This window comes from Miscanthus floridulus, chromosome 7 (assembly GCF_019320115.1).
Source record: "Miscanthus floridulus cultivar M001 chromosome 7, ASM1932011v1, whole genome shotgun sequence".
NCBI classification, from domain to species: Eukaryota; Viridiplantae; Streptophyta; class Magnoliopsida; order Poales; family Poaceae; genus Miscanthus; species Miscanthus floridulus.
In genome coordinates this window covers 56861414-56881238 of record NC_089586.1, presented here as the reverse complement: position 1 = coordinate 56881238, position 19825 = coordinate 56861414, and positions in this window count along the sequence as shown.

The following is a 19825-nucleotide window of genomic DNA, read 5'->3' as shown; positions in this document are numbered from 1 at the left end:
AAGGTGGGGCCTTTGAACCTGTGTCCCTGTATTGATTGGCTCGAGCCCCCAGGCCTTGTTAGGGTCTGATAGGGGTCGGCCGTAATTTGCGTGTTACCCCGTCCTCGATTTTCACAATCGGAGGGGCTGAGTAAACGACACTTGCCTCGACGGCTCGAGTATCGCGCTCAATGAGCTCACTAAGGGGTATGTTCGTGTGGAATCCGGGTCCATCATTTGCTGATGGGGTTGGCAGAGCCCTCTGGTGGCACTCCACAACTTCTTAACCCGCCTCCCGGCAGATGTCCGAGCCGTTCGATAGGCTCAGGCGGCCCGATGGCCTCTCCTCGATGGAGATTCTGTGGGTTTGGCTCAGGGTTAGAATCGAATGAGAAAAGGTCAAGACGTCCCTGTCCGCTTCTGAGCGGGGTCGGGCAAGGCCGCTGGGGCTTGTCTCAGTTATTTCTCCCTAGCTCTGTTTGGCATGAGGCAGCCTCGAGCCCTTTGCGGGCCGACCTTCGAACCTCGGCTTGTGGTCGCCTATATTGAATGAGGCGACGGCCGTTTCGTGATGCGACACGAAGCGTTGGGATGTTTTGCATATGTATAATATAATCGAAATGAAGGCGCGGTAACATTACCTTGGCGGTATGAGGGACAAAAAGCTCCTACCAGATGTGTCCATGCAGGGTTCGGACCCTGATGTTTGCGATGAGGTTGGAGTAACCTACATAAGAATCGCTATTCTTTGTCTTTCGTATCTTGGTGGCGATCCGAGCCGTTTAATTAACTTGGGCAACCTGACAGCTTCTCCTTTGGGAGAGACTCTGTAGGCGGACCCCTCCGAACCCTTTTTTTTGAGAAGGCAGACGTTGAAGCTAGAGACGCGAGGGGCGTTGAGCATGATTTTTCTGGCGAACAAAAACACCATAGCTAACAAGGCGTAGGGTCTGCTAGTTCGTCTAGTTTTTACTCAAAGTTTTATGCTCGTATTTCGCATCCTTAGTTTCAAGTGTACGAAGGGGGTCTGGTGAGGAGGAAGTCTAGATTGGTAGACATCCTCGGCAGCCCCCGATTGATGTTCGTATTCCTACCGTTTGACGGGGTCAGAAGCCCAAGAATGAATTTTTAATGCGTAAAGTAAGAAGGCAGAGATGCTTATCTTTCTTTGGGCATTCGTTCGTCGTCTCTTCTAGGCCGAATGGCCGGCCCAGGAGATCCGAAAGGTCCTATCATCAGATCGTCCCGTGGTCCTACATGAGGAGGCGAAGGGTTGTCTGCCTATGTGGGCGCCTTAATTGCTGCGTCCGGAGCGGGTTAGTGGCGGGCCATACCCAGGCAGTGTTCAGTTTGACCAAGGGGGGATGCCTCGTCGACCAGGGCGTGTCCTGTCAGTTCCGGCGCGTCCTCTCAGGTATCAATCAGCATTGATTCCGTATTTAAATAGGGGAATAGAGAGGGTTTATCGTCCAACCTTTCGCCTTTCCTTAGCTACAGTGCCTCCTCTTTAAATAGGGAGGGGGAGAGGAGTTCTCATCCCACCTCCTCTTCTGCCTCCGAGCCGCTATCTCTCCTTCTTCTTCCTTTCCGCCGAATGCGTCCGTGCATCATGGCGGTTCCTGAGTGAGGAAGAGTAATGCCAGAGAGAGAAAACTTACAGATTCGCTCGTGAATCTGGAGCGTGATGTCGAGCCAGAGGTTATCCAACGTAGATGAGATGGTGCGTGCCATCCTTGCTAAGGAGTTGCTGCTGCCGAAGGAGAAGAGGCGCTGGTGGGTGTCGTACGTCGTTGACTGCGCCGTCGTTCGCTGTGCTCCTCCTTTGGCGGGAGGCGTTTCCTGCCCATACGCCATTGTCAGGGTTATGGCTGGGGATGACGGCATAGTCCCTGGACGCCCTGGCGGAGGCGTCGCTGTCGAGGTTGCGGCTGACGACGGTGGCGTAGTCCTCGGATGCTCCGGTGGAGGCGTCGCTGTCGGGGTTACGGCTGACGATGATGGCGTAGTCCCCGGACGCTCCGGCAGAGGCGTCGCTGTCGGGGTTGCGGCTGACAATGATGGCGTAGTCCCTAGACGCCCCGGCGGAGGTGTTGTAGATGGCGGCGCCTTTGAGGATCCTACAAAGCGGCGGGATATCGGGATGTCACCGATGGAGAGCGTGGCACGGCGACCGCAGTAGACGAGCTGGCCCGTGTACACGCCCCGGCCATCGCCGATGGAGAGCATGGCACGGCGACTACAGTAGATGAGCTGGCCCGTGTACATTCCCCGGGCATCGCCGATGGAGAGCGTAGCATGGTGACCGCAGTAGACGAGCTGGCCCGTGTACATGCCCCGAGCATCGCCGATGGAGAGCGTGGCACGACGACCGTAGTAGTACTTGTAGTAGAGCTAAGTAGAGACTGTAATTGAATAACTTTGTGGGGAAGCCCCCGAGTAAACAGTCCTCTGAATTTATAAGTATATTGTTCCTTTTTGTAATGAAATCACTTTGTAAGTGACGAATTTGTGCAAAAAATGAACAAATTTACATCCTTTGCTTATGGCAAGCAATTTTTTATCTTTCTCCTTTTGTAGAAAAGATTTTAGTGCTTTCCGACCCCTCTCATGATCTAAGTCATAAGAAACTAGGAACATGGGCGAACTAATTCTGATTGAACTGGTGAGCAAAGAGGTTGTAGCCGCTGGGGCGTGGGTGTCCCATAGTCCTACCAGTCGTATTCAGAATTGGTTCCCAAAATCTTAGTCCTTAGGACTCGTTTATGAGAGGAATGGAAACTTTAGAGAATGTTTATAAATATAACATAGGAGGTTCTTGCAAGCGCAATACTTGTATTTACATATGTCACATGTTATGCGCACATGCCAGCCCCGAGTGAGGTCTGACCCCTCGCGACTTGTAGGGGTCAGAAGTCACTAAGGATCGGGGTTTTGTTATGACAAAATCTAATAAGGAAGAGTGTAAGCTTATTTTAAGGATAGAAATGACGTAGCTGCTCAATGTTCCAGGCATTGGTGAAGACCTCGCCGTTGATGGTTTTCAACTGGTAGGCGCCTGGGCAAAGTACTTCCGTGATGACGTAGGGCCCTTCCCAGGGCGGGGAGAGTTTGTGGTGGTCCTTGTTGCTCTGCACAAGACGGAGGACAAGGTCTCCGACGTTGAAGGCTCGACCCCGCACCCATCGGCTGTGGTACCATCGCAACGCCTACTGGTACTTAGTCGAACGGAGGAGGGCGATGTCGCAGGCTTCATCTAGCTGGTCCATGGCGTCTTGGTGAGATGCTTCAGCCCCCTGTTCGTCGTATGCTCTGATCCTTGGTGCTCCATAGTCGAGGTTCGTTGGGAGAATGGCCTCGGAACCGTAGACCATGAAGAAAGGTGTGTAGCTGGTGGCCCAGCTAGGAGTTGTCCTTAGGCTCCAGAGCATGGCCGGGAGCTCAGCGAGCCAGCATGCGCCGAATTTGTTCAATCGGTTGAAAATTCTAGGTTTGAGGCGTTGAAGGAGCATGCCGTTTGCATGCTCGACCTACCCATTCGTCCGGGGGGGGTGTGATGGCTGCCCAATCGATCCAGATGTGTTGTTCATCACAGAATCGAACGAATTTCCTACCAGTGAACTGTGTGCCATTGTCTGTGATGATGGAGTTCGGTACTCCAAAGCGATGGATGATGTCGAGGAAGAACAGCACGGCTTGCTCGGATTTGATCGTGGATATTGGTCGAGCTTCAATCCATTTTGTAAACTTGTCTATGGTGACAAGCAGGTGGGTAAAGCCCCCAGGCGCCTTTTTGAGTGGCCCAACCAGGTCGAGCCCCCAGACCACGAAGGGCCACGTGATGGGGATCATCTGGAGAGCCTGGGCCAGGAGGTGTGTTTGCCGAGCATAGTAGTGGCACCCTTCGCAGGTGCGTACAATTTGCTCGGCATCGGCTACTGCGGTGGGCCAGTAGAAACCTTGTCGGAATGCATTCCCAACCAACATTCTTGGTGCGGCATGATGACCGCAGACTCCACCATGGATGTCGCTCAGCAGGAGTTTTCCCTGTTTGCCAGGGATACAGAGTTGCAGAATCCCACTATGACTCCGTTTGTAGAGTTCGCCTTCTACAAGAACGAAGGACTTGGCACGTCGTGCGAGCCGTCGGGCTTCCGTCTTGTCTGCCGATAGTATGTCGTGGAGGAGGTAGTCGAGGTAAGGCGTTCTCCAGTCATCGGGAGGGTCGGACTCTGCTGCTGGGTCCTCTTCAAGCTCCATGACCTCGGGGTCGGGCAGAGCAGTTGGTGGGTCGGCCCCTGGGGTCGGACTAGATGGGCCATCGTTGGCTTGTTCCGACCCCGTGTAGCATACCGAGGGTTTGTGTTGGTCGCTAGCAAAGACACCTGCCAGGACTGGCTCTCGGCCAGATGCTGCTTTCGCAAGTGTGTCGGCTGCTTCGTTGAGGCGCCTTGGGATGTGATTGAGTTCGAGGCCGTCGAATTTGTCCTCCATCCGCCGCACCTCTTGATAGTATGCCTCCATCTTGGCGTCGTGGTAGCATGACTCTTTCATGACCTGGTTGACGACCAGCTGAGAGTCGCCCCTGACATCGAATCATCGGATGCCCAGCTCGATGGTGATTCGTAGGCCATTGATGAGCACTTCGTATTCTGCAGTATTGTTTGACGAGGGGAAATGGAGCCGAACCATGTACCTCATGGGGACCCCAAGGGGAGATATAAAAACTAGTCCTGCTCTGGCGCCCTTCTTCATCAGTGACCCATCGAAGTACATTGTCCAATACTCTTGATTGATGGCTGCTGGTGGTATCTGGACCTCGGTCCACTCCACGATGAAGTCAGCCAGTACCTGATATTTGATCGCTGTTCGGGGGGCATAAGAAATGCCCTGATCCATCAGCTCGAGTGCCCACTTTGCGGTTCTTCCCGTAGCATCATGGCTACGGACAACCTCGCCGAGGGGGAATGACGTCACTACTGTCACGGGGTGTGACTCAAAGTAGTGGCGTAGCTTTCTTTTGGTGATGAGGATGGTATAGAGGAGTTTCTAGATTTGGGAGTAGCGGGTTTTGGAGTCGGATAACACCTCGCTGATGAAATATATAGGGTGCTACACCTTGAAGGCGTGCCCCTCCTCTCGTTCTACCACTAAGGCAGAGCTGACCACTTGGGTGGTGGCCGATATATATAGTAGGAGGGATTCTCCGTTGCATGGAGGAACTAGGACCGGAGGTTTAGTCAAAAATCGTTTAACCATGTCAAGCGCTTCTAGAGCCTCGGCTGTCCACTCAAAGCTGTTAGATTTCTTTAGGAGTCAATAAAGGGGGAGTCCTCATTTGCCGAGGCGTGAAATGAATCGGCTGAGGGCGGCAAGGCACCCTGTGATCCGCTGAACCCCCTTTATGTTTTGAATCAGGCCCATCCTTGTGATGGCCGATATTTTCTCCGGGTTGGCTTCGATGCCACGCTCGGAGACGATAAAGCCGAGCAGCATGCCCCTCGAGACCCCAAAAACACATTTTTCAAGATTGAGTTTGATGTCATTTACCCAGAGTTTCGCAAAGGTTTGCTCAAGGTCGGCGACAAGGTGGTCAGCTCATTTGGATTTGACTACGATGTCATCGACATAGGCCTCAACGATTTGCCCGATGAGGTCTCCGAAGCAACTAAGCATACAGCGCTGGTACGTTGCCCTAGAATTCTTTAGACCGAAAGGCATCGAAATGTAGCAAAATGATCTGAAGGGGGTGATAAAAGATGTTGTGAGCTGGTCGGACTCTTTCATCGCGATTTGGTGGTAACCGGAGTATGCATCAAGGAAGCAGAGGGTTTCGCACCCTGAGGTGGAATCGACTATTTGGTCTATTCATGGTAAAGAAAACGGATCCTTTGGACACGCTTTGTTGAGGCCGGTATAATCGATACACATTCTCCATTTCCCACTCTTTTTCGCACAAGAACAGGATTCGCTAACCACTCTGGGTGGTATATTTCCTTAATGAATCCTGCGGCCAGCAGTTTGGCTATCTCCTCGCCGATGGCCCTACGTTTCTCTTCGTCGAAGCAGCATAGGCGTTGCTTTATTGGCTTGGAGCCTGGGAGGATCTGGAGAGTATGCTCGGTGACCTCCCTCGGGATGCCTAGCATATCCGAGGGTTTCCACGCAAAGATGTCTTTGTTGTCGCGGAGGAAGTCGACGAGCGCGCTTTCCTATTCGGAGGAGAGCGTGGTCCCGATACAGACTTTTTTGCCCTCAGAGCTGCTGGGGTCCAAGAGGACCTCCCTGGAGCCTTCTGCCAACTCGAACAACCCAGTTGATTTCTTCGCGTCGGGTGCCTCTTCAACGACCTCTTCCCTAAGGGTGGCGAGCTCTTCGGAGGCGATGGCTACGGATGCGTGTCCGCAGCATTCGACTTCGCACTCGTAAGCACGCTGGAAGGAGGTGCCGATGGTGATGACCCCACGGGGGCCCGGCATCTTCAGCTTCAGGTACATATAATTGGGAATAGCCATGAATTTCGCATAGCATGGTCGTCCCAAGATGGCGTGGAAAGTCCCTGGGAACCCCACTACATCGAAGGTGAGGGTCTCAGTCCGGTAATTGAACCGATCCCCAAAAGTGATGGACAGGTTGATCTGCCCTAGTGGCACGGCTTGCCTACCAGGCACGACGCCATGGAAAGGTGCTTGGATGGGATGGAGGTTCGTTCGGTCGATGCCCATCTCGTCAAGCGTCTTGGCATACATGATGTTGAGGCCGCTGCCTCTATCCATCAGTACTTTTGTGAGCCGCTTAGGTCTGACGATCGGATCGACGACAAGCGGGTACCTTCCCGGATGTGGGACGGCATCCGGATGGTTGGTCCTGTCGAAGGTTACGGCAGATTCCGACCACCGGAGGAAGGTTGGCGTGGCCGGTCTGGCTGTATAGACTTCACGGCGCGCGAGCTTCTGGCAACGCTTGGAGTTGTAGACCGTCAATCCTCCGAAGATCATGAGGGCGCCGGTCGGTGTTGGGAAGGCGTCGTCCTTCTCCTCTACATCGTCTGTGGTGGGAACAGGCTCCTTCCCCTGCTCCCCTTTGTCAAGACCCCCGGCCAAGTATTTGCGCATGAGGCCGCAATCCTTGTATAGATGCTTGGACGGGAAGGCGTGCTTTGGGCATGGCCCCTCGAGCATTTTCTCGAAGTGGTTCGGAGTGCCCTCTGTGGGCTTTCGGCCACCTTTGCGGTCGGCAGCGGCCACGAGCGAGTTGTCGCACCGTTGCTTCTTATTTTTCCTTTTGATGGGATGGTTGGAGGCGCCTTCACCGGCGTCCACGTCCCGCCTCATCTTTCTGTCGGAGCGATCAAAGATAGCTCCGACCGCCTCCTCTCCGAAGGCGTGACTGGTGGCGATGTCCAGGAGTTCCTTGGTAGTCTGCGGGCCCCTGCGTCCTAACTTGTGGACCAGGGATTCGCAGGTTGTTCTGGATAGAAAGGCTCCTATCACGTCGGCGTTGGCGACGTTAGGGAGCTCGTTGCACTGCCGAGAGAAGCACCAAATGTACCCGCGAAGGGTTTCATCGGCCTTCTAGTGGTAGTTCTTGAGGTCCCATGGGTTTCCAGGGCGTTTGTACGTGCCCTGGAAGTTGCCCACGAAGATCTCCGTCAGATCCGCCCAACTCTGAATAGCATTGGATGGTAGGTGCTCCAGCCATGCTCACGCCAAATCAGCCAAGAACAGCGGGAGATTGCGAATAATGAAATTGTCATCACTCGCACCACCGGCCTGACATGCAAGCTGATAGTCTTCGAGCCAAAGCCCGGGATTTGTTTCGCCAGAATATTTAGGGATGTTGGTAGGCGGTCGATACCTTAGGGGGAACGTGGCATTGAGGATGTGCCGACCGAAGGCCTTAGGACCTGGCAGGCCGGGGCTTGGGCTTCGGTCTTCATTGTTGTCGTAGCGTCCGCCTCGTCGGGGATGGTAGCCGCGGCGTGCTGCTTCTCCGTCATCGCCATGGGCGCATTTCTGAGCATCAATGATGTTGCGTACGTCACGGCCGTGGCTGAGGCGTTGATGTACTGGGATGGTGGAGGGCTGCCTGCTGGCTGGTGGTGTTTGGTGAATGGATGCGTCCCTGGTGGGACGTACTGAGGGCGAGCGCTGGCTGGTGTCGGGTTCACGTCGTCGAGACAATGAACTTTCCGCCTGCTGCGCCGCCGCACGCTCAAGCAACGTGCGAATCTCCCTGTGGGCCCAGCGATCTTCGGCTGTCGCGGCCTCTGGAAGGCCATGCAGCAAGGCGGTTGCTGTGGTGATGTTCTGGCTGGCTCGGGCAAAGTGAGGAAGGGTCCCATCATTGGTGAGGATCCTCTGGTGTACGGTGCGGGCCATGGCGCGCGCGCGCCCCCCGTCTTTGCGGCGTTCAATCTCGCGATTGATGTCCGCGTACTCCCGGACGAGCCCTTGCCCGGCCTCATCGATCTCTTGCTGACGAGCCCTCAGCTGCTCCATCCTTAGGCGAGATGGGGCCGTCGTCTCTTCCCCGGATCTGCTATCAGGGTTGTTCGTAGGGGTGACCTCTTCCCTGGAGACACTTTCGACGTGACCCTCGGGGGTCTGTATCATGAAGCATTCCCGAGAACGATCCTAGCTCCTCATTGAGGAGCTCGTAGAGGGTCTCTGTATCATGCTCAATCGCCCCCACGAACTCGATGTCCGTGGGTGACTGAACCATACGTAGCGCCTGAAGGCGGTCAGCGGTCGCCGCAGCGTTGCGGAGACCGAACGGAAACGCCATTGGGGCTCTCCGTACGGACCCTCCCGGACATAGGGTGGCGTTGTGAGAGGCCTCCCTTGATGACTGGGGTCCAAGGGAGTTGCCCGGTGGGCCCTCAAGCCTAAGACGGCTGAGGTTGATGGAAGGGAGAGATGGGGCGGCTGAGCGAGTCAGCGCCAGCTTTCCTCCTAGTGTGATGATGAAATCTAGGTCGCCGAAACACACGTGTGCGCCCAGGGCCCAGGTGATTGCGTGGGTGGCCATCCGAGGCCTGATTTGGAACGTGCAAGCTCCCCTACCTGGCGCGCCAACTGTCGGTGTTTCGTACGAGCACCGGCAAGTAAATTTATAGTAATGCGCGTTAGGCTCGGATGGTGTGCTAAAGGACACAAGATTTATACTGGTTTGGGCTGAATGTCCCTACGTCTAGTTTGTTGCTGCTCGTGTTATTAGCACCGGGAACGGTCTGTAGTAAGGGGTACAAACGATCGAGAGAGGGACTGGTCCCAAGACTCTGATGGAAGGGTTGAAAGGAGGTCAAGCGCTTCGTAGCAACTTGATTGTGTGTATGTGTGTCTTCCTATTCGGTTCAAAGTGCCTCCCTTTGATGGAGGAAGCGCATCCCCTTTTATAGAGGAAGGGGGTGGCTTTTACAAGGGCGAGGGTTTAGGATGTATACTCTACTTAATCTTGTGGCTCACGTCTACCTGGCTTTGTTCTTCATTCTGATGAGTACGAAGGAAGATAAGCGCCTACAATACTGTTGATGTCTCTGTAGAATGTTAGGTTGATTACAGAATGCTGCCCTGCGTAGGGTGTGGGTTGTAGTACAGTGGTTTTGACTTATTGGCCTCTCCTAGCCTTGCTCCGCACGCCTTCTGGTTCCTGTGAGTCTTCGTCGGAGGGACGAGGGGTCGGGGTCCATAGCGATGCTGTGGTCAAGGCCTTCTGACTTGGCGGACCTAAGGGGTCAGGAAGTGGGTGCCGCTCCCTCAGGTCCATAGCGTGGTGACAGAATGTCCGTCGTGCGTGGAGATATTAAGTCCTTTTCTAGAGCGTAGTGGTTGTCGTATATCTTCATCGGGTTCCGTGTCCTAGGGCTGAAGGCGGCGCCTACAACCCTACAGGGCGAGGAGCATGCACCTGCACAACCTTTCGGGTTCTATGATGCCCGGAAGGGTCTAAAGCACCTATCTCGTCATCCCCTGGTAGTACTTTTCCTACCAGGGCATAGGGTATGGTTCTTGGAGCCATGGTTGACCCGAACGTCTTGTCTTGCCCTGTCCCTATCATCTTGAGGGAACGGGGAGAAGCTGTCAGGTAAGGTGAATCCAGTCCTTAGATATGGAGCAGGGTGAGGCTCGTTCCTTGCCACCGGGCAAAACGGAGACCAATCCCTATCTCTTGGGCGAGACTGGCCCTGCCCTTCGGGGTCGGTCGAGTCAGAGTCTATCCCTCGGCCCTCGGGCGAGAACAAGCCCACCCCAAAGGCGTCGAGCGAGATGGAGACTAGGCCTCGGCCCTCGGGCGAGACCGAGCCCGCCCCAAAGGCATCGGGCGAGATGGAGACTAACCCTGAGCCCTCAGGCAAGGCAGAGCTATCTCAAAAGGCGTCGGGCGAGGCGGAGACTAGCCCTCAGCCCTCAGGCGAGACCGAGCCCGCCCCAAAGGCATCGGGCGAGACGGAGACTAACCTTGAGCCCTCGGGAGAGGCAGAGCTATCTCAAAAGGCATCGGGCAAGGCGGAACCAAACTCCTGTTATTCGAACAAGGGATGAAACGGTGCTCTTATGCGTCCTGAAGTTTTTAACGTTCGGTGGTTATTGGTTCCACCTTCTGGGGTATCTCGGTATTAGGTCCCCGACAAACAGTATGGCCGTCATCCCCACCATCGCGACCGCACCAACGTTGGGTACACTCCTAATGTGTTGCCTATAAATCCGAAGAGATAGAGGCGTCCGAGGAACTCTTACACTCGTGGGACATAATGTCTAGGTAAGCATAGCCCATGTTTTATTTTCCAAGTGTCCTGAATTGCAAAACTTGATGTCTTGCCTCCTTAGTTACCCTTCTAACAATAATGTAGGTACACCTTCACCAAGGACTTGAGATGCTTAAGATCTTGAAGGATCATGTCAGCAGGACGACCATCAACTTGTGCATTTATTTTGGAGTTCATGTAGTACCCAAATTATGTACTAGTTGCACTTGTGATTGAAGACCTACGTACCAACTTGTGCACTTGGTCGAACTTATGTGGTCATGAACTTAATTTGCTTCAAGTCTTATGTGCCAACGTGTCGTGTCGAACGAATCAAGTCTTATGTAGCAACTTGAACACTTGTGCATGTGTCAAACTTATGTTGAGTCTACATATGTTGAACATATGTTGAACTTGCTCGGCTTCAGTCTACTGGAAACGTACAAGCCTTGCCGCACCGTGATGGATGGCGTGGCGGACTTGTCATGCCATGAGCAATGGCGCATTAGGCTACCGCGCCATTTTCCCTAGCACGTCAAGCTTGCCACGCCTTTGGCAGTGGCGCGGCAGAACCTGGGCCAGGCTAAGCGTAGACAATGCCTAGGTGACGATCAACGATAGTTTCTTGTAGGTCTTGCAAAGAGAAGTACATGGATTATAGTTGGATGGATCGTTAAGTTTGTCGTCCCAACATCTAAGTTACTCTTGTATGTTATTATTATAAAAACTTGGGTTATAATTGGATGGATCGGAGGGTGACAAACGGATGGGTACAATACAACAATAGTTCAAATGAAACACTCTTCTTCTTAACCACTTCGAAAGCACTTAGGCTACTCATTGATAATTCAAATACATCAATAGTTCACATGATACACAAGACGACACATTGAAAGTTCTAGTACATAAAAACATTGTTCATTAATAAATCATGGAACTACCCAATCTAAAGCATGGAACTAACACACGGCGCAATCACAAATCATCAGTTAGAAACATACTGAGTAAGCAACTCGTCGTCCGAGTACCAATCCTCTACCACAACCTTGTTACTGTGGCTAGGCTCACCTGCATTACCCTGTTCTGCCTGTCGCTAGTAGTAAGCGACCTCCGCTTCATCTGTGGCCTGAGACAAGAACGCGTTCTCCTCCGCCTCGTTCATGTGGCTAGGCTCACCTATATTGCCCTGATCGGCCTGTCTCCTGTAGTAAGCGGCCTCCGCTTCAGCTATGGCTTGAGAGAAGAATGCGTCCTCATCCTCCTTCGCCTATAAGACCTCCTCTGCTAGAGCGATGAGCTCACTTAGTCTACCAATGTTGTCCTCATCCTCCTCTACCTATAAGCCCACCTCAGCTAGAGCGATGAGATCGCTCAACCTGGCAGTGTCATCCTCATCCTCGTCCCTCTCATCGGACAATACAATCGGAGATTGAATGGTGCGACCAGCTCATGTTCTGTGCTTATGTAATTCCTCAAATCTTGCACGGGCCACCTCTGCGGCATGATCCTCGCTGCATCCAATCCCTTCATGTATAAAATGCAACAAGTTAGCAACGCAATTATATTACATTTAAAAGCAGGCAATGAAAATAACAAGGCTTCCAATGACTCATTGGCACACAATGCAACAACATGGTCGTTCAAGACCTACATCTATACTCTTTCCTCCTCCCTTTCCTCCTTACTTGCCCTCTCCTCCTCTAACGCCCTCTGTCTCTCAAACCCTCATTTTTCAAGTCTAACACCGATCGGGTTACGAATACCGTGCTCTCTAGCAAACTCACGCATCTTCTTTATGTGCAGTTTAACAAAGAGGTCAATGTACTGAGGTTCGTATCCCCTCTTTCGTGCAAGTACTTGCCTCCCCTTCAAGTCATCCAAGAACTTAGCTTGACCATCATAAGATTTCCACTTGCATTTCCTAGTGGTCTGTTCAAACGAAAAATTAGATCATAACTCTTTGGAAAAGAAAAAAAATGATTTCATGTTTTTCATGACAATAACCAACATCATCATAGTCAACCATATGGCCGCAATATTTGCCTACTCCAAGTTCTGAATGGACTAGGCCATAGTTGGCTTTAACACCATATTCGCACATGACAGGAGGTGCTTTGAAAATTACCCTTTCTTTCTTCTTTTCCTTTGCCTTTGGTAGCTCTTCTGGCCATTGATTCTTAGGACCATAGAACCACTCCTTGAAACAACACTTCGCAAATGCAAACACCAAAAAGAGGTGACATTAGTACATGAACACATAGAGCTAAATATTTAAATAGATACACTTTCCACTTACTTCGTGCTTGTTGGGATACACAAACTCCAACGTATTCTCAGGGTTTATGATAGCTCGATCTCTACAATCACATAAAGGAGGTTTCTTGAGTCGTCTAACTATGGCCATGTGCTTCTCCTTAGCCGTCATTGGCGGGGGGTTAGGAGGACATGGAACCCACCGCTCGAAGTGCTCATGTGGATGTCTCCCTCTCCAGCAATGGTCAAAAAGGAGGTACCTTGGATCAAACTTGTCTGGACCATCAATCCATTGAAAGAAAAAGCACCTCTCATGGGCCTACACAACAAGATTCCAACAAAATATTAGTAACCTACTAACACACAAGAAGAAAAAAGGTACAAAAAGAATTACTTACATTAAAACGACTGTATGTGTAGAAGCAACACGCCGCTGTGTCCGGATGTCTCGATTGAAGCACGTCGGCTGAGAAACCACAGTCATAGTTAGGGATACAGAGGTCAGGAGGGACGGGGGCATCTTTGCTAGACGTGTCGGGGTAGAATTCTTTAGGACGACTCCGTTTTCACCACAACTGCTCCCGAAACATGTCTTCCATCTAATAAAACGGTTGTAATTTAACATCAATCAATACATCGCAAATTAATGTAAAAGATAACCATTTGCATTACAACTAAAATAATATTATCAACACTTATAGGAACAAAAATAAACGTTACACTAAACATGGTAAACATACTTCTAACTAACTAATTAACCTTAACATTGACAAAATCGAACTAATATCTTCCTCCAAACCCTAGTCCATAGTTCTCAAATATATTTTTTCTCGAAACCCTAACTACCATTCATAATATTTGAATCCACCATTGAAACGACAAATAAGAGCATCATTACCGTGACCGAGGCCGAGAAGAAACTTGGGGGAATGGAAGGGAGGGAGGAAGGCGGGTAGGGAGGGTCGGGCGGCGGCAGCCCTTGGGAGAGAGAGGGAGGGAGGCTCGTGGCGCGACATATGGTCAGCCCTGCCGCGCCAAGATCTACGGCGCGGCAGTGCCTGCCACGTCAGCCGGTCAGGGCCCGGACCGATGCCACGTGACCCCCTCTGCTATGCCGCCATACATGACGCGACAGTGTTGTTTGACCACGTCATGACAATAGGCGTGGCCAAAAGTGTTACTATTGAAGAAAAAAAACAGTGTCAGATTTGAAAATAGTTTAAAAAAGTGTTAGAAATAAAAAAAAATCGGTTTGGATAGTAGTAGGGATGAAAACGGATCGGATACGGACGGATATCACCGATATTACATTTGTTTTCATATTTCTGTCCGGATTCGGATTCGAATACGGATAGTGTCAACTATGTCGGATAGGATACGATTGGATATCGACATCATAAATATGCGATTTGAGTATTCGGATACGGATACGGTATCGAATGTTGGATATCCGGACTTGGATACGGACAGATCTCAACCCCTCTAAACGGATTCGGTTTCGAATACGGTCAAAAAATATCCGTACCGTTTTCATCCCTAGATAGTTGTACCTTCTTGTTATGGTACTCCCCCGTTACTGAGGTTGATTTTCAAAATTTACATATAATATAAAGACAATTATAGATTATTAAAATAATCAGGGCGGCTGTGTACTGCTCACTCGGTTGTTTTGTTGTCCCTGCCGCGGCGCAGCAACCGGAATCGACACTCGGACGGTAACGGTACGGTGTGGGCCTCTGCATCTTAAGCGAGTACTCCCTCCACCCAAAAAGAGCATCGCTATGTTCATACTGGACAATTTTTTTAGTTTAATTAGGTTTATAAAAAATATTAGCAATATTTATATCACCAAATAAATTTATTATAAAATATTAGCAACATTTATCTTAAATATTTGTTTTAAATTCACATATTTGAGATTCAATTTTTTATTTTTTTGAACAACCTCTGATGGAGACAAATGTTGTACCAAAGTTGTAGTGCTTGAAAAAATTTAAAGGTTTTTAGTTGAACTTTTTTACTTTTAAGTCCATCTAGTAGCCAAAATATTCAATACAAGTTTATAAAATTTTAATATATATATATAAGATAGCATCATGTTGATTGTGTAATTATTAGTAGGGAGGTGTTGTGTGAGTGTGAAGGTCATAGGTTATGTCTTGAGAATTACTTATTTTTAATATGCAACCATGCTAGCACTTGACCCAAAACATCCAAATTCAGTCCGAGTAAATGTGGAAGAAAATTAATTATTTCGACTTATTTGTCCAAATATTAGGGGAGTATATACTAACGTAACATACCGAGTCTACAGTATACTGTCTCCATCCTGTAATATAATATATTTAAATTAACTAAACGAAAAATACTTAAATGGTATATGTATTCATGAATTAAACCTGATTAAGAAGTTTCTCTTTAAATTATGGTTTTCTTTTAACAAACTTCGCTAAATATTTAAATAGACACTATATAAAATAGATTATATTTTAGTATAAATTTTAGAAGTCATTATTTCAAAAGGAGGGAGTACGCTGCTTTGATGCTTGATGGTAACATGGAGATGCATCCTGTGAAAAAACCCAAATTATACAATATCTTTTGCGTCCATTTCTCCACTGATCGGATCTAACTGTCGGTGCCACTAGGATTTGTCATTTTGCGCGTTAGCACATCTGACTTGACGTGGGGGAACTCTTTCGGTAACGCCGAGCGGGAAATTCAAACGAATTTTTTTACTGTAGTCAATCGCAAGGGTACCACATCATCAGCATGGTAGTCTGTGATTGATACTCTTCCTATTAATTGGAATAGAGATTTTAGTAGAAATATATCCTTCAACAGGTTTTCAATTAATCTCCAAATATTACCCTTTGGATTTTTCATTAGCAGAGATAGATAGCTGAGAGTGCATACAAGTATAGAAAAGCTGTTAAAAATAAAAAAGATATAGAAAAATATTTTTATTCAAACGGCTCTTCAAATGATGATTTAGAGTGTGGGTTTAAAAAAAGACTCCTGGAGATGTCTAACCAATATCGGTGGTGTGCCCATTTGATAAGCAAAGTGTCCACTTTTGTCTGACTCTCTTTTATTAGAGCAACTCCACCAGATCCTGTTTTTCCCTTTCTATTGAAAGTTGGTATAGAGTATTGAGAAAATAGAATTCTAGATTATAGAGGAGGTGTACTCTAGCAAATCGAGAAAACATCGTCCCTTTATACATAGTCCCACACGTCAGTGCTAAATAGACATCTCTTTCTCCTTTCTCTCTTTCCTCCTTCCTTTCGTCTCATCCCGTCTTGAGTCTCGACGGATGATTGCATGTCGACACAACGGACAGAGGGCATGGACGCAGGGTAGAGCGAGGTGCGGGGCGGTGCGCGCGGTCCTCAATAACCGGAAGGCGCGATGCGGCGCAGCCCTCGATGACCGGCGGACGCGATATGGCAATGCGCCCTGGCATGGTGGCGCAGGCTCTCCCGTTCTGCGACACTGTGCAGTGGTGGCTATCCGTTGGCGCAGCGTGGGGCATGGGGTAGTGGCATGGCCCTCCCTACGTGGTGGCAGCCTTCCCGCACGAGCTTGCTTTCTCAAGGCCTGTTTGGAACGTGGGAATTTTTCCTATTCATGTATTTTTCCTGTGAAATTGAACTGATTCCTGTGAAATTCCTACGTGATTCCTGTGAAATTCCTGCGTTCCAAACATGCCCTCAATTGAGAAAAAACCTAGGGAAAGAAGATTTAAAACCGAATATGTTAGAGCTTAGTTTTTTTTGTCCATCCCTGTCATTTCTGATTATAGAGAAAGAGGATCACTTATTCTCAATCTGGTAGAGATGCTCTTATGTTAGATATGAAAGGGAACCGTGACGCCTAAGAGAGGGGATGAATTAGGCAACTTAAAAATCTACTTCTAAACTATGGCCTCTTTTTCTAACCTTAGCAAAACCTATGCAAAAGATAAACTATTTAAATGTGCAATTAGGGTTTTGCTAGTGTGTTGCTATCTCTACCACAAAAGGAGTAATACAATCAATGTAAATGCGGAAGCTAAAGAACAAGGTAGAGATATGCAAACTCCCGTCGACGACTCCGGTATTTTTACCGAGGTATCGAGAAGCACGCAAGCTTCTCCCTAGTCCTCGTTGGAGCCCCTCACAAGGAATCCCTCGCAAGGGCCAAGCTCCCGGTTGGGTAACTCCATGGATAGCCTCGGGCCTTCCCCATGCGCAAGTGGGTCTCCGACGTGCCTTCCGGCAAGCCTCTCCTGGATGCTCCCCGTCGTCTTCACTATCAAGCTTCCGGCCGAAATGCCGTGGGCCTTGTTCCCTCCGGTACACGGTGGCGGCCACACCACAACCGCGGTTGGTGTGATCTCGCAAGACTACACGCCCCTCCAATGTACAACGATGGTGCGTGCAAGCACCGAGTGGTAAGAGGTATGCAAACCTCACTAAACACTAGGCCTAAACCTAGAGCAAGCACATAAGCAGTGGTCTAATCAACCTAAGAACTTCGCAAAGCACCTACGCTAATCACCTAATAAAACACTAAGCACTATGCAAGTGGGGATCACTAAAATGGTGTATCAACACCCTTGATATGTTTCCTCAGCTCCACTCTACTCATTCAGCTAGTTGGGGGTTGTATTTATAAGCCCCACTGAGAAAGTAGCCGTTAGGGACGAAGTTCCGCTTTTCTGCTACTGACCGGACGCTGGAGTCATCCTGATCGGACGCGTCCGGTCGTCCCGACCGTTGGAACCGCGAACAACTGATCGGACGCTGTTAGCGTCCGGTCACATGCCACCAGACGCGTCCGATTGCAAGTTCACCGCTCTGGAACCTCTCTGTACTCGATCGGACGCTGTTGTCCTGTGTCCGGTCACTTGCTGAGTGTGTTGTCGGACTGATGAACAGTGTCATCTGTGCATCTTGTAGATTCACTTGTTCAGCGTTCGGTCGCTACTGCTGATGCCTGCTGTTGCTGAGCCACTGATCGGAGCGTCTGGTCACTTTCTTCCAGCGTCGGGTCCAGCGTCCGGTCGCTTATGTGAGCTCATTTCTTTGTGATCTTGCATGCGGCTTGATTCCTATCTTCGTGCTTGGACTTTGCTTGATATCTTGGGTCTTCTCTTGAGCTCCTAAGGTCTTGCTTGTGGTGTTGATCATCGGATCATCATGTCGCCTTCGTCCAAGTCACGTCTTGCATCCTATTGAACTATAAAACAATCACCTATAAATTCATTAGTCCAATTTGGTTGTGTTGGTCATCAAACACCAAAATCCAAAGTAAATGTGCCTAGGGTCCATTTTCCTTACAATCTCCCCATTTTGGTGATTGATGAAAACACGACCAAAGCAAGCAAATAATAGAATTTTGAAATTTAAAAACTACCTACTTGCAAGGATGCAATTCAAGAGGCAAGATTATTTGATGCTAAAAGATACTACTTGTAAGACTACATAAAACTTATCTTGCCCTTGCAAATGTCCCCATGTGGTATTATGGATTTAAGCCTTGCTTCCTACAAATTCTCCCCATTACATAGGCTAATCCATAATCCACTATCCTTCCTTTCTCGGACCATTACTATAAATTAATGGTTGCTTTTGGTCCTCTAAATTCTCCCCCTTTGGAATCAAACACCAAAAAGGAAGACATTAGTAGCACAAGGGAGGGTCAAACTTTGTGATCCTTTGAGTGTAGAGTGAAGTAGATCACAAAATTTGACTCTCACATTATATAGATTAAGCTCCCCCTAAATATATGCATACATATGATATAAGGCAAAGCATATGCATAATTGGCAAAGTGCTGTACAAGGAAATTTAATCTATATAATGCATGGAGAAAGCATATAAATATCAAAATGAAGTCAACATGATGATATCGGTTTAGAAATACCACATGTGGAAACCAATTTGATTTCTACCATTTGCAATCGGTGGTGGATATTTAAAGTATGATGCTTAACTCCGGGGACTCCATTTTCCTTGCAATGAGACTACTACACACATGATAAGCTTGAAAAGGTGTTAGTCTCAAAGCATCCAACTTGTAGAGTAACCTCCCCCTAAATTTATGCACACAAGTATGGAATACTTGTAGGAAACATGCACATTAATTTTAGAATAAAAAATACCACTTGAAAGATGACATCACATGAATGTGAGAATCATTTTCGAAGATGATATTCGGGAGAAGTTATTTTCAATTTGGACTTTGGCACATATTAGATGAACAATTGAAGGACAAGCTATGTGTCATGCTCCTAAACAATTTAAACCATGTAGGATTGCTCCAAGGAATAAGAATGAAACCGAGCAAGCCTACCATATGAGGTACCTAGTGTATGCATGACAAAATATATAAGAATGCAAATGCAAACCTAGGCATGAAGAGTAACTAGATGCTAAAAGATACCAATTGTAGGGAAATTTAAATCTAATACCAATTGAAGTAAATTGAATCTAGTTACCTAACATGGGAAGGGGAATTTGAGTCTATAGTATTCACTAACCAACTTAGCAATGATTTTGTCCATCATGATGCACCCCATGAAATGCATCCATACTTTGCCAAGTCTCCAAATTCCCCGAAGTCCAATGGACTTTTCACTTCCCTTTCAGGATCCAAACCTTCTTGGTGCTCTTCATGTTGGAGATGATTTCCTTTGGCACCCAAAAGCGTTTGACCCCATTGTTGGCTTGCTTGTTCACCTTGATAGCCATCACCTTGTCATTTTTCTTCTTTTTTAGCAAGTATGGTGTGGAGGCATTCTTGTCCACCTTGTTGGTGTAGGTGTTGGAGAGCTTGCTTGTTTATTTTTTCTCCTTCTTTGCT